This window comes from Balaenoptera acutorostrata, chromosome 9 (assembly GCF_949987535.1).
Source record: "Balaenoptera acutorostrata chromosome 9, mBalAcu1.1, whole genome shotgun sequence".
Lineage (NCBI taxonomy): Eukaryota > Metazoa > Chordata > Mammalia > Artiodactyla > Balaenopteridae > Balaenoptera > Balaenoptera acutorostrata.
In genome coordinates, this window is record NC_080072.1 from 100,021,089 (window position 1) to 100,033,825 (window position 12,737).

A 12,737-nucleotide genomic window follows, 5' to 3' on the forward strand; every position below is an offset into this window, starting at 1 on the left:
TCAGTGTCTGCTTCTAGCCTCCATCCCCTGACTCCTCAGTCTAGAAGCTCACTCCCCCTGGATTTTCCTTCCCCACAGGATCTCAAATCTGCATTATGGCAGCCGGCAGCCGGTGCTTTGCAATTGGTAGCAAAGCACCAGGACCTCCGCACAGGGGTCAGCATGGCCCTGAGGGGGCAGCTCTGCCCCCAGTCCCAGTGTCCAGGCTTTTTCAGCCCTGGAGATGGGGAAAACATAAGCCTGGGAGTCCCACAGACCGAGTCTCAGAGCTGGTCCTGCCACTGAACAGGTGACAGGAACCGAAGCCTCCAGGCCCCCTCCCCTCCTTTTCCACCAAGGGCCTCAGGGCAGCTCTCCCGGGACCACGGGAGGGGTGGGGCAGGGCAGGGGGAGCTCCTCATTAGCACTTCACCCCCCTCAGATCTCTCAGCAGCTAGGGACGGCTCAGCCCAGAAAGGAGTTGAAAGTAGGCCCAGCTCAGCCTGGGGCAACTCGCTCTGGGAGGGGAGAACCAGTGAGAGGTGAGCGGCATCATTGGGAGAAACAGGTGAGAAGCTGAAATGGGGGCTGGGGAGAGACCAGAGCGGGAGGTTGGAGGGGAGGGAGGCGCTGACACAGCACTGGCTGTGCACATTGCTGCCATAAATCACTCTTGGAGAGGCCTGGGAGCCCTCCCAGCAGGAGGGAGAAGACCGGAAATCCCAGATCCTAAGTGAAATCTCCATTCCCCTGGAGGCCTGGGGCCGCCCTTTGTTCTTGCCAGGGGCCTCCGTTTACCCCACTGCAGAATGGGGAGCACAGTCCCCTCCTCTTAGACCCTGGGCAGAGACTGTGTCCTGCAGACATCGAGGTCCCCACGCAGAGGTACGTGGACAAGCAACGGGCTTAGTAGTAGTAATTCTCATTCCTAACAGTATTAATTTAAAAAAAACAACCTCATGCGGAGCTCTGGGACAGGCCTGCTCTGGGGTGTGGAACAATAACTAACGTTTATGTAGTGCCTCCCAGCATGAAAGCCAGGGTGTATTTCTCTCCTGTGATTCCCACAATAAGGTAGGAATGCAGGTAGGGTGGAGGGCTTCTCCTTGTTTTACAAGCCAGGAATTCCCAGTTCAAAGAAGCCCCGGTATGGGGAGGGGGAAGGGTAAGTTGTGACAAAGAGAGAGAGTGGCATGGACATATATACACTACCAAACGTAAAATAGAGAGCTAGTGGGAAGCAACTGCATAGCACAGGGAGATCAGCTCAGTGCTTTGTGACCACCTAGAGGAGTGGGATAGGGAGGGCGGGAGGGAGGGAGATGCAAGAGGGAAGAGATATGGGAACATATGTATATGTATAACTGATTCACTTTGTTATAAAGCAGAAGCTAACACACCATTGTAAAGCAATTACACTCCAATGAAGATGTTAAAAAAAAAAAAAAGCAGCCCCGGGCTGCCCGGGGCCATGGAACCAGATAGCTGGGGGGAGCAGGAACTGCACCCCAACCTTGCCCTTTCTGTGGGTCACACGGGAGAACCTGGTTAAGGTGACCGAATCCTGGGAAGGAGAGAGATCACAGGACGTTGGGGTCTGTGCCACTTCCTTGTTATAATGAAGATAATACCCACCCCCTAGGGTTATTGGGAGCATTAGGAGAGAGAATGGATTCAAAGGGCTTAGCAGAGCTCCTAGCAGACAGTATGTGCTCAATTGACGTGAGCAATGGATTTATCATTCCTAAGATTTAAGGGAAGGGGAGTTTGCCCTGCTGGTTTGCCTGCCGCTCATTGGCCAAGAGATGGACATAATGACCCCCCAGTACTCTCCCAGGGTGAGGGGCCCAGAAAGTCATTTTCACGGCCTTTCTCATTTTCCCCTAGAGTCCCCTCCCTGTGCAGCTTTTGGGGCTTAGACGCCCACAGCCAGAGGACATTACCAAGGTGTCCTAAGCTAAAGCGAAGGAAACAGGGCTCTAGACCCTGGGGAGTTAAGCAGCTTCTGCCCTGACCTTGGGCTTGGAGCCCACCTGAGCCCAAGGCAGACCCCGGATACATTTGTTTCTCATCAAAGCTATGACTGGGGAGGAAGCTTGGGGCAGTGCGAGAGCGTGGGCTCTGGATCCCAACAGATCTGAAACCTAACTCTGCCTCAGTTTCCTTATCTGTAAAGTGGGGTTATAATAGCCATAGTGGGGATTGAATGTGGTTACCAGGGTTAAGAGTTCCCCCTCCCCCTCCCTTCCCTCACTGTGGAGGCCAGAATAAAGCCTAGGATGCCAGACCACTGGGCAGAGCTACCCGACACTCTCTGTGTGGACATCCTGGGGTCAGGTTCCCTGGGAGGCAGGACTCTCATCAGGCAGGACCAGCAGGTGGGATGCTGGTCACAGGAGCATCCTGGCCTCTCCATTTTCTTCAGGCCTGGCAGCTGCCCCAGCCTTCCAGAATGTACCACCCTCCTGAGGCTACGGACCCTCGGAGACGGCCCTGCCCGAGTGCCCCGGCCCCTGGCCCTCCTCCAGGGTCCCCCTGACCCCTGTGCCTCACATGAGCATCACACGTGGCCTCTTCCTGCAGCAGGTGAGCAAGTCAGGTGACATGTTCAGAGGCTCTGAGGGCCCCGCCACTAAGTGGTGTAATTTAGCTTGGGTTCTGTGTTTTGATTTTGCCCAGCTGCGTCTGTGTGCGTTTAGATTAATCCTGTTAGCTAGCGGAAGCGGGGCTACCTGCTGTTTATCAAGAGCGCTTGTGTGATTCCCGTTGAACATGCAGCCACTTTCCCTGTGCACAGAAGCCTCCTGCCTCCTCCCTCCCGCCGGAACCGGGAGAGGCGGACGGGTCCACGGAAGGGGCTGCCAGAGCCACCCACACTCGGCCTAGCACAGACCCACCTCACTTCCATCCTCAGCACCTCCCCGCGGCACCACCTTCATTGCAAGGGCTTTCATCTGCTGCATATTAGAGTCTAGAAGCCTCCAGGATCATGGGTGTGAGTGCTCTAAAGCCGGCAGGAGTCTGGGTGCTCTGAATAATGTTTGGAGACACATTCCTGACTCTCAGTTTTCTCACCTGTAAGACAGGGCTAGTGATACCCATCCTACTTACGCAGAAGCTTGTCCTGGAGGTGAAATGAGAGTATTTGCCCTCAGTGCTTTGTGAGGTGTCAGCCCTGCTGCGTTGTCAGGTGCAAGGCATCCCAGAGGCAGGGTCCAGTTCTGTCCTCCCTCTCGGCAATGTGCCCTTCGACGAGTCACCAAGACACGTGGCCTCTGTGATTCCTCATGTAACAGCCGCCCCATCTACTCACAGGGTTGATGCCAAGACCAACTGAGATCAGTTTTCACCCATCACTGGAACTCCTACCAGGTGCTTTCAACACAGCATCTAATTTCATGCAGGGCAACCCAAGGAGGGGGAAATGACCACCCCAGACTACTGATAAGGAGCCTGAGGTCAGAGAGGTCCTCTTCCTCCAAACTCAAGCTCCCATCATTTGTGCTCCAGTCATGGGGACATGGACTGGGTCAAGTTCTGTCCCTCTGCACAAGGTCACATCAGTGGTGTGATGACCTCCAGCTGGAGGTAGATGGGTGGGCAGGGCCACTGCTCCTTGGAGCTGCAGGCACCTCATCAGAACCCCAGATCCCCCTACAGAACACTGACCCGCCCTCTCCTGCTGGAGGGTTTGAGGGCTGCCAGAGGTCACCGGTTCAGCCCTCTGCCTGCCCCGACACCTCCCAGGGGTTCACCTGCCTGAGTGACACCTCTTCCTCCATGAAGGCATTCCCCCAGGGTCCATCATCCATCCCTTGGGAAATGCTTCCTGAGCAAGGTCATCCCCCCACCACCAAGCCCTCCATTAGCAACTCCCCAGCCTCTGTCTCCACCCATACCTCGCCCCTCAGCCTCAGTTTTTTTCTATGGATTTTTTTCTCTTTTTTGAACAGCTTTATTGAGCTACAACCCAAATACCCTATAATTCACCTATTTAAAGTCTACAATTGAATGGTTTTTAGTTTATTCACAAACGTGTGCAAGCACCACCACAGTTCACTTTAGAACATTTTCATCATCTCAAAAAGAAACCCCGTACCTTTCAGCCATCACCCCTCCATCCCCCCAGCCCCACTCAAGTCCCTAAGCAACCATTAACCTACTTTCTGTCCCCACAGATTTGCTTATTCTGGACTTTTGTAGGAACAGAATTGCATACTAGGTGGACTTTTGGGACTGACTTCTTCCACCTAAGCTTTTCGATGTTCATCCACGTGGTAGCATGTGTCAGGACTCCATTCCTTTCACAGCTGGATGATATTGTGTGGATACACACATTTTGGTCACCCATTCATCACTTGGTGAACAACTGGCTTGTTTCTACCTTTTGGCTACAATGAAGAAAGCTGCTATAAACGTTGGCATACAAGGTTTTGTGTGGATGTATGTTTTCTGTTCTCCTGAGTATATACCTAAGAGTGGAAGTGCTGGGTTATACGGTAACTATGTTTAACCATTTGAGGAACTGCCAGACTGGTTTCCAAAGTGGCTGCACCATTTCACACTCTTACCAGCAGTGTATGAGGTTCTAATTTCTCCACATCCCTGACAGCACTTGCTATTATGTGTCTTCTCGATTATCACCAACCTACTGGACGTGAAGTAGCATCTCATTGCAGTTTTGATTTACATTTCCCTGACGACTAACGGTGTTGAGCATCTTTTCACGTGCTTATTGGCCACGTGTAATTCCTTGGAGAAATATGTATTCTTTTTTTTTTTTTAAAGGAAGTCCTTTATTTTTATTTATTATTTTTATTTATTTATTTTTGGCTGTGCTGGGTCTTCGTTTCTGTGCGAGGGCTTTCTCTAGTTGTGGCAAGCGGGGGCCACTCTTCATCGCGGTGCGCGGGCCTCTCACTGTCGTGGCCTCTCTTGTTGCGGAGCACAGGCTCCAGACGCGCAGGCTCAGTAATTGTGGCTCACGGGCCTAGTTGCTCCGTGGCATGTGGGATCTTCCCAGACCAGGGCTCGAACCCATGTCCCCTGCATTCGCAGGCAGACTCTCAACCACTGCGCAACCGGGGAAGCCCCGAGAAATATGTATTCTGATACTTTGTCCACCTTTTAATTGGGTTGTCTTTTTATTATGGAGTTGTAAGTGTTCTTTATATACTCTAGCTATAAGTCCCTTAGTCTCAGATTTTAACACCTAACTGGCATAGCTTTATGGTCAAGGGGGAGGACCATGGGCTCTGAAATGAGACCAGCTTGAGTTCAAATCCGCACTCAGGCACTGAGTTGCAGAGAATTTATTTAACTCATCTATAGAATAGAGGTAATGGCACCTGGGAAATAACACACGCTGCTCGTGTTTAGCTGGTGCTAGGCATGGGGCTGAGAGTCTTTACAATTTTCCCACTGAGATAGGTAAGGAACTGTTATTATTCCTGTTTTGCAGGGGAGGCAACACAGGCACAGAGAACTTGCTAAAGACTGTGGAGTGGCAGAGCGGGGAGACCCCACATCTGGGGGACTCTAGTGCTGAGAGCCACAGTGGTGTATTGCCTTCCCAAGGCAGACAATCGACAGGGGTTAAATGAATGAGTGAATGCGTGCCTTCACTGACGGGGACCTCACTACTCACAAAGCCGTCTGCTCTACTTTTGGACATTCCTAGTTACTGCAAATTCTCTCTTTCATTGAGCAAAACTTGCCTCCCTCATCATAACCTCTCCCACTGACCCTGGTTCTGCCCTCTAGCAGACTCCTGATGTGCAGGGGCTTGGGTCACTGCCGCTAACTCCAACCCTGGTCCAGAAGAGGTCCCCTCTGTCCCACATTCATGCACGAGCCCCAGCCCTGCCCTGCCCACCACGCTCCAGGGTTGAGTCTGGGGAGTGACCACTCCCACTGGCCTATCCGGCCCTCCCACTGGATACAGAGAGAGCCAGATTCCCCTCCCCAGGAACCAGGGGCTGAGCCCTCCACAGGGAGATGAGGCCCTCGTCAACTGTGATGTGGGAGCCATGAGGCTTTGAGACCAGGTCGGGTTAAGGCAGGAGTGAGAGAGCCAGGCGAGAGCCGGAGGAGCCTGTGGCTGGCTGGTGGGAGGGGGTGTACACGGGGAGCTGCTCATTCTAGCAATCTGAGCAATCCCACGCTTGGTTAGCTCTGCGAGTGACGTTGCTTCGGAGCTGACCTGTTGTGGCCCCCAGGCTGACCCAACCAGTGGGCTGTGAGACCCAATCTTGGGCTGGGAAGCCTGGGAGGCAGCAGGGGTGGACTTCAGTGTGGGAACCTCCCCCCACAATCCCCCAAGGAGCTCAATCAGCCTGTCGTGCCTTCAGGCGGGACAGCGCACCTGAGCCCCTCTGCCAGCCCCTCCAGACAAGGAGGGAGCCCCACCTCTGTCTCTTCACCACAGCAGGGGTCCTGGGGTGGGGTTCCCTTATGCCCGCCCTTGAGAATTCAGGCTGTGCTAGACAGGCTAGGGCCATAACCCCCAACAATCCAGGGCCAGGACCTCCAGCTGTGTCCTGGATGCGGAGGGAGCTCCCCTGACATGGGCAGACCCATGTTTCCAACAATACCTGCAGCTCAGTGTTAGCTGAGAGGCTGGCTTGGGAGTCAGGATGACCCAAGCTTGAATCCTGCCTCTGCAAGTTACTTCCCTGGCCTCAACTTGCATTTCTGTGAAATGGGGATAGGGATGCTTACGTTGCTGGGGTGTTGTGAGGATTAAATGAGTCCTTCAAGCCAAAACCACAAGATTACACACTCTACGATTCTATTCATTTGGCATTCTTGATACCAAAATGATAGAAATGGAGAACAGATCAGTGGTTGGCAGGGATCAGGAAAGAGGGAGGAAGAGGGAGGTAAGGGTGCCTATAAAGGGCAACAGAAAAGATCCTTTTGCTCTGTATGTTGACCGTATCCCTGTCAGTATCCCGGGTGTGATACTGTACTAAGGTTGTGCAAGATGGGGGGAACTGGACACAGGATACACGGGCTCTCTCTGTGTTATTTCTTACAACTGCATGTGAAACTACAAGCATCTCAAAATTAAAAGTTTAATTTTTTAAAAAGAGAGTTATCTCATGAAGAAGATATCTGTAGAAGAATAGCATCTATCACATTAGCTATTCTTGCTCTCCGTTCCTCTGGGTTCCGCTATGAACTGGTATGGCCTGGGAATTGGCATTATATGAAGCTGTCACAGCAAAAGAGAGAAGGAGGTGAGAAGAGCCTGACTATGTGTTAGCATCTTTTACTTCTGTGCCTGCCATGAGTGCGTAATAAATGCATGAGTGAGTGAGTGAATGAGTGAATGGCCATTACAGCCAGTGAGCTGGAAATGAAATGGGCTTAGGGCAAGTGATATTTGGGGTAGATACAGGGCCAATCTTGCAGCTACTAGGATGGCCAGCCCAGGACCCTACCGTGGCTGGTCACCCCAGGCTGTGTCGTGAGGTGTGTCGGGAGCAGGTTGTGTGTCTGCACAGACAGCGCTTTAATTAGTGCAAGAGTCCGTCACGTTGGACGAGGAGAGCCCCGACTTCTCCCGGCAGCATGGGGAAAATGGAAGCCTAGCATTTTCAATTTAAGGTTTAGTTACATAATGCCTGTTGGTGCTAGTAGATTACAGAGTGGATATTAAATCCTGCAGGATTTGGAATCGGAGCGTACAAGTGGAATCCATAAGTAGGAGGAAGCCGCCAGAAGGAGCTGGCCCGCCGTCCTCAGCTAAGGAGAAAGCCTCTCTGTGAAGCACAGACCTGGATCCTACAGCTTCACTCCAGGACAACGAGGGTTGGTGATCACTGAAGTTCTAGGGGCTGGAATCGCTTTCCTTACTGGTTCCCTGAGTGGATTCTTCCCACGTTACAGATGGGAACGCTAGGGCCCGAATGCACCCCAGGGTTTTGCCGTCCAAATAGGAACTCACGCTTCAAGCCCGTCCAGCCCTTCTCTCTCCTCTCCATCTGGTGGACCCCTACACTACCTTCAAAATGGCCCAAGACCCCCTCCTCCAGGCAGCTGCTGAACTACCCACTGGGGTTCGTCCTTGAGCCCAAGGGCTTTCAGGCATTCCATTCACCACGGTCATTATCACCCAGGACTTTCCTCGCTCCCCACCCCATCTTTGAAGGGAGCGTCATGACTTACCCTCCTGCAGCCTCACCACCAGGCACACAGGAGTATTCAACAAACGTGCTGGATACAAACGGGGTTTTTACATTACATTTGTATTTGTTGTTGAACAGCTGACGCTTTTTGAATATGTGATGCATTCACAGCGCTCAAGACTCAAGAGGTACAGAAGGATTAGGGTGAAAGTCTCCCTCCGCCTGCCTTGCAGCCCCAGCTCCTCCCTGGGGGCAGCCAGTCTCCTGTGTACCCGTCCAGGCTTTATCCTGCAAGCAAACATGCACATGCTTCTCTCCGTTTCTTAACAGAACAGAATAGGATACACATTATCCTCCCTACACTATCTTCACTTCACCACCTTTTTTGGAGGCTATTTCTTATCCCTGCCCAGAGGATGTGTTCATGTCCCCAGTCATCTTTGTACCAGACCCCGCAGCTTCAGGAAGGGGAGCTGCAAGGATGGACTCCCAGTTCTCCCTTTACTCCCAGACAGGTCTGAGATTGCTTGAGCACCTTGAGACAGCCTCTGAGGCTGACCTGGACCAGCGCGCTCAGAAGCGTGGACACAGGGCCTCCAAGCCTTGGGCCCAGCCCACGGGACGGCAGTGGGGAATGTGACAGCTTCCCTGGGGCCAGGATGACAGCCCAGCATGAAGGCTCAGGCTCAGGCTCAGTGGAGAAGGAGGATATAGAAGCTTATTAGTTTAAGCAGGATGAAATGTGTAAATTAATTACCCCGGCCACTCATGCATGTAGCGGCCAGCCCCGCATGCTGGGAGGAGACGCACCAGCCTCCATCCTTCCCGTGCGCGGGTTGCCTCCCCTGCCAGATGCAGCCAGAGGACCCGTGGCTGCATGCCCAGGCGGGGAAGGAGGGGCCCAGACTCATCTCGTCCCCAGAAACCAGAGTGGGTGGTCTTAAGGGATGGGCAGGCCCTCCCCTGGAATGGTGAGGTTGGATTCTGCCACCAGCAGCAGCAAGAGCAGGGTCAGAAGAGAACAGCGAAGCCCAACACCCACTCACCGAACATTTATTTCTCGAGGGATAAGGTGCCAGGAGCTGTGGCAATGCTTTCCTTACTTCCTTTCATTTAATTCTCACAAAACACACAGGTGGTTGCGATTACTAGCCCCATTTCGCAGATGAGAAAACTGAGGGCCAGGATCTTGAGATGCCACGAATCCTGGGAATGAACGAAGGAGCTCCCACCAGTCCTGCTGCCACACGAATCCCCATTCCCCCCCTTCTGCTCTCACCTGGATCTGCGCCAGGTCACCTAGTCCAGATCCCGCTCTAGGCAGGTCCCCACCTAAGCCACCAAAGACTCACAACCTCACCTCTCGAGGAATAATCGTGAGTCCCACGCCTTCCACTGCCAGATCCACCTTCGGCAAGTTGCCAATCAGTCATGGGTTTTGCAGTCCACTGAGCGTCTTAACACGAGGATGCAACCAACCTCAGAGAAATAGTTTGCTCCCCAAGGCCAACCGCAAGGCCAGTGGGGAAACAAATTATCAGTCTACTTGGGATTAATTTCTTAATAAGCGTGAGCTAGCCGAAGACCTCTCCGTCCTCCCTCACCTGGCTCCTTGTCCTCCCTGGAGAGCCTCAGGGACCCATGGTATCTTTCTCATCCCCTGGGGAGGGGGTCCTGACTCCCCCACCCATTGCCACATCCTCTTGCAAGAGGGTCTAGTGGCTCCCAGGGTCCTGGCCCCAGCACCTCCTCCTTCCCTTGCCTCTCTCAACCTCAGCCTAGGCAAGGTGACGAATTAGGAGCCAGGAGTTAGCACATCCATCCAGCAATTAGCATTTATCTCTCTTGATCGTGTGGCTGGACAACAGTTCATTTTCAGACTTAATAGTCAACACTCAGAAAGGTAAACCTGCCTGGGTTACTCCTGGGAGGTGATGTGAGGGTTTGGTGGGAAGATGAGGACAGGGTAGGAGCTCAGCCCACATCTTTGCCTCCAAGCTCCCACCCCTCCCCAGAGTTATTCCTGAGGCCTCTGCCCTCCCTACATAGTTGATCAGGAGGAATGTACAAGATCCCCCCATTCCGTGTGGGCAGGAAATCTGAGGATGACAGACATCAATGGGCTCTGCAGTTTGCAGCCCCTCGGTTTTTTTCTCACTTTGGATTTCAAGGGCTCTGACTTTCCATCTCGCACTTCACTTGGGGGGTCTGCCTTGTACAGAGTCCTGCCTTCGGGGGCTGCAGAAGTGACCCTGACCAGCCCACCCAGCCCCCTTCCTCAGGCCCACAAAGACAGCGCAAGGGCAGCAGTGCCCACGTGGAGGGGACCCTCCCCATGCACCACGCTGCAACCTTCATGCCAGGCTGGACAGGGTTTGATGGGGTGAACAGCAAGCCCCTCCTTCCTGCTCAGCTGTCGTGATGCATTCCACAGCCTAGGACCTCAGGGTCTATTTAGCTAATGCAGAAAGAGAGAAGAAAGGGGCTCCCCTTGAGGGGCCGTTCCTGACTACAGGGCTAGGGGAGGGAGGCTTAGTGCCCATTAACTGTGGTGAAATGCTGCCACCTTCTGGCCATATCTCAGAACTGCAGGGAGCCCTGGGGCTGGTCAGGAGACCAGAAACTGCCCAGCGGCCTGCCAGTACCCCCTGTCCAATTGCGGAAGGTTGAAAGGACCAGAAAACCGAGCTTGTGCTCAGGTTTGGATGTTGATTTGACAACAGTCATATTATCATGTATCAATTATTGGGCGCTTGCCGTGCCAGGTGCTTTTCACACATTCCCAACAATCCTGTACGATGCCTTTACGGAATGTACCCTCCTACAGGCCAGGGAGCCCACCAAGGTCACACAGCTGCTGAGCAGTACAGTCGAGACTAACTCAGGCCGTCTGGCTCCAGACTCTGTACTCCAAACTCCAAAGCCCACGTTTTGGTTCCCCACACGATGGAATGTCCCAGATAGCCCCTCACTGGACCTCTCCCCAACTCCCCTGTTTTTTCTTTCATCCCCTGGCTACCACCCCCTCCCCCCGGATAGCTGCTTCTCCGCCTCCAAGTCCTGTCCACACGCCCACTTTCCTCTAGGAGAACAAAACAGAGTAACCCCTGATATCACGGAGCCCATATTCCAGTGGGTCCTGAAGATCCAGGTCCAGAGCAGAGCTCCACGCTTCTGAGGCCCAGCCTCCCCCTCCTTCTGAACAGGAAAGGCATCTCCTCAGGGAAGGCCCAAGCCCCATACTGTCGGGGTCTAAAGGTGAGGTGGGGCAGCCGGGTGGGTAAGGGGAGGCTTGGGGAGTCAGGAGTCCAATCCACCTGGCTCTCGACCAGGTCCTGATCAGATCCCTCACCTGGGACCAAGCTCCATTCTTAAGTCCCTTCCAACCACTCATGCTATGATCTTAGCTGCACAGAGCTGGGAAAGGACTCCAGGAATGATCCAGTGAAAACACCTCATTTTTTAGATGGGGAAGGTCAGGACCAGAGAGGGCAAGCAGATCACACAGCCCAAAGTGATGGAGTCAGGAAAAGAAATCCCAACTACCTGGCCCAGCTCCCTGCTGAGCCCCAGCTCTGCCATGCCGCCTCCTCCAGCCCAGACCCCATGGGTCCTCCCCGCTGGGCCGGCAGGCTACCCACAGCACCCCCGGAATCGCCTAAGGCACAGAGCTGGTGAGGACAGGGCACAGGGGAGCATGGATCTGAGAGAAACTAGAATAGAAATGGAGTCTTGCTTCTCTCCTTTCTCTCCCATTCTGGGGAGGGACGCCTCCCCTCCCATTCCCTGAGCCACTTGGGGCCTGCGATAGTCCCAATGTTTTCATTCACGCTGAGCAGGGAGGCTTTCTAAGAAGTGGGAAGAAAGGATTCCCTTGATTGCTTTACAATCACAGCTCTGGTGGTAATCGAACCAGTGGGGATGGATGTGGGAGCACCATGCTTGGGGGACGTCCCCACCCAGGTCCCAGCAGAGGGCCCAGGGCCCACAGGCTGCAGGTGGCCACTCCTGGGGAGGCCCAGGCCTCGGACAGGCAGGGGCCCAGCTGCCCCCCATGGCTCTCAGCCCGGAGAATTCAGCAGGACCAGGGTCCATTTCCCCTCCTCAAGCTGGCAGGCTTGGGGAAGGGCCCAAAATGTGGGCAGACAGGCCTTTTCTCAGAGCATCTGGGCGCCCCTGGAGCCCGGGAGCGGGGGTGGTGGCCCTCTTCACCATGACAGCCACAGGGACTGCAGGTCCTAAAGAAGGTGGGGGAGGTCACGGGGCGCTGGGTGCCACTGAGATGGACCTGCTGGGAGGGGAACGCTCCTCAGAGGGCATCGCTCATGGAACCAGCCCCCGGGGCTGCGGGAAGCAGCAGCCAAGGCCGAGGACGCTGCTCCCAGACCTCAAGGGAGGGCACCAAGGTGGCAGAGCGTCCCACGCGCAGTCGGCCCTGCTTCCTGACGATGGCAGGAGGTTCTCCCTTCACCTTCCCTTCCTTCCTTCCCCTCTTTCCTCCCGGTCATCCTCTTATCCGTTTCTCCTGATTCCAAGGAGCCCCCTTCTGGGAAGTCTGGCTGCTGGCTGGCATCCCAAAGCTGCCCGGCCCAGCAGGGCAGGGAGGGGAAGAAGAGGGTGTTGCCC